The sequence below is a fragment of the Belonocnema kinseyi genome, chromosome 2 (assembly GCF_010883055.1).
Source record: "Belonocnema kinseyi isolate 2016_QV_RU_SX_M_011 chromosome 2, B_treatae_v1, whole genome shotgun sequence".
NCBI classification, from domain to species: Eukaryota; Metazoa; Arthropoda; class Insecta; order Hymenoptera; family Cynipidae; genus Belonocnema; species Belonocnema kinseyi.
The window spans coordinates 152,402,098-152,405,328 of NC_046658.1; positions in this window are offsets into that span (position 1 = coordinate 152,402,098).

Sequence of the window (3,231 nt, forward strand, 5' to 3'; positions counted from 1 at the left end):
CACACAATATATAGAACAACGTGTGTGAAATTAAACATATCAGTTCCAAGGTTTCAATCGTGCTACATATTTGTATAAGGAATTTGTACGATAAAGCTTTTTAATTTTAGTAATAACTAATGATAATAATAATTAATCATAGGAAAATGTGTTTGTTCTGTTAGGTTTTTTCTTTCGTTGTTTGGCAAATTATTTTTTTAATTAATAAAGAAAAGTAGTTCAACTATCTTCCAAAACAGTTGAATTCTCAACCAAGAATAATAGTTTTTAACAGAATTGTTAAATTTGCAACAAACAAAATTAGATTTTTAAGAAACTAATAAAATTTCTGACGAGAAGAGGAGAGCAGAGGAGCGCTCGATCTTTCTGCATAGACTTTTTGAAACTGAAGGTGAATGTATCGGCAACAGTAATTTGGTGATTGTGAATTCTCTTTTGTTAAAGCCCTGTTGGCTTTAACGAACACATTCTCATCACGTATCTCGTGCTTCGGACTCGAGTTTATCCCTGAAATTTTATATAATTGCCATAAAAGTATATTATTATAATTCGTAACTTGCCTTGGTATTTAAACACACACACACACACACACAAACATATATATATATATACATATATGGATCGTTCCACGTCAACCGAATCGCAGCTGCTGCTAAAATTTGACGTGATGAAATAGTATGCCTAAGAGCTCATTTTAAAGCTTGGGCACAAAACTAAAAAAAGCCGTATGCGCCTTCACAAAAAAGAAAGATGGCGGCATCAATGTGGAGGCTATAAATTCAAAAATTTCAGGAAATGAAAGAACTTAGTGTCGCCACCAAACTTTGAAGCAATGAAAAAATATGTAGGAGTGCTTATTTTGAAGCTATGTCTCTTTCCTACCAAATAACGTATGCATCTTTACACAAATCAAGATGGCGGCATCAGTATGGCAGCCAAATCTATAAGAAAATTTATAAATCACGAAAAACTTCAAGCGAAGAGTATTTCAACACAGACAGTCGTACTTAAAACATTTCAAAGGTAGCTACCGAAAGTAGTGATCAATGATCTAGTAAAAATAAATTTTATATCGCAAAGTGGCGGATCCAATATGGTGGACTTTGTCCAAAACTCGATGTCAATGCTTTTACAAACACCATATATATTGGAAAATAGATTGGCAGGGATTTGAAATGTCACTCCTCTCAAATCTGATGTGAAAGATTCTATATCATTAAAGGGTGCACCCAAGATGGCGAATAAGTGGCCGAAATTCGAATGAAATTTGTTTAAGAACACTCGAATGGTTTGAAAATGAATTTTTGTTACTTTTCAAGATTGTTAGTTACGAATCGGCTTTGACAAATTCATTACAGCGGTTTAATGTCCACTATATTGAACTTGAAAGTTTATTAAGGTTTGATGTTTCTTGTGATTTATAAAATTTTTTATAGATTTGGATGCCATATTAATGCCGCCATCTTGATTTTTGTAAAGCATTTGTTATTTATTAAAATGTTAGATTACTCAATATTGAGTATTCTAACAGTACGTCATACACGGTCGGTAACGCCGAAATCTATAAGACCATACCACTTGTTGAACTGAAAAGCATTGATTACACAGGAGTTTGACCAATATAAATTTTTGTAGACGAAAATAAGTGAAAAATCGTGCTATAGCTTTGCTTTTCAGATAGAAAAATAATTTTTTAAATTATTATTAGCAATTGTGCAAGTGTGCGATTTGGACATTCTATCAAGAAAAAATATAATGTGCCGTGTTTGCGGTTAGGTTGCATTGTTGGGATAGTTGGCGGTTAAAATTTTTGAATTTTAGTACTTCGTTAAAACGTGTTTTTCAAAGATGTCAAAAGATTATTTTTGCACTTTGAGAAAACAAAAACTTCTTGAAATCCTTAAACTTCTCCGACTTTTTTTTAAATGCCTCAAAATTCTTTGCAATCATTTTGAATCTTTCGAAGTATCTCGAAATTGACTAAAATTAATTTTAATCACGTAAAATGTTTCAAATATTCTTAAATTCCTTTAAATCTCTTGACAATCCTTAAAATCTTTGAATTTTTGTAAATAACTTTTAAATTAATTGCTTAACCATCTTTAAAGTCACTAAAATTTATAAAAATATTTTTAAATCTTTTAAAACTAAACTTTAAAATCCCGTCAAGTCCGTAGTGATTCCTTAAAATCACTTGGATTCTTAGTAATCCTATAAGATTTCTTGATAATCCTTAAACTCTTTCGATTTTTTTTTAAATCTCTTCAACTTCTTTACAATCATTTGAAATCTTTCGAAGTTTCTCGAATTTGACGCAAATTAATTCAAATCTCTTAAATCTTTTACATTTTCTTAAATTCCTTTAAATCTCTTAAAAACTCTTAGAATCTTTAAACTTTTTCAAATTAATTAAGATCTTTTTTCAAACTTTTCAAAAACTCCCTTGAAATTCTTTAAGATCTCTAAAACTGTCTTAAAATCTTACCAAATAACTTGTAAATCCTTCCACCTTTTTGAATTATTTTTGAATTAGTTTTAAATCGACTAAAAGTAAACTTGAAGATTCCGCCAAGTCCCTAATAATTCCTTGAAATCACATGAAGTCTTAGAAATCTTGTAAAATTTCTTGAAAATCCTTAAAGTCCTCCGAATTTTTTTTAACTTTCTACAACTTGTTTGAAATAATTAAAATATTGTAAAATTAAGTAAAGTTAATTCAAATCTTTTAAATCCAAAAGCCTTTAAATTTTCTTAGACTGCTTAAAATCTCTTAAAATTGCTTAAATCAATCAATTTCTTTAAAAACCTTCAAATCTCCAAAAATGCATTACATCTGTTTTAATAACTTTCAATAACTCGCTTGGCTTTCTTTAAAATCAGTAAAACTGTCTTAAAATATTATAAAATCTCTTGGAAATCATTAAATCTTTTGAAACTATTTTGTGATTATTTTAAATCCTTTAAAAAGAAGCTTTATGATTCAGCCAAGTCCCTAGCAATTCCTGAAAATCACTTGATTTCTTAGAAATTCTTAGAGTCTTCCGAATTTTTTTGAATTCCCTTCAACTTCTCAGAAGTCGTTTTAGAAATTTCAAAATTGACTAAAATTCATTAAAATCTCTTGTAATCCTTAAATTTTTTTTAGATTCCTTAAAATCTCTTGAAAACCCTTAAATCATTTAATTTAAAAAAATTGAAGTCTTTTAAAATTGATTAAAATCTTTTCAAATA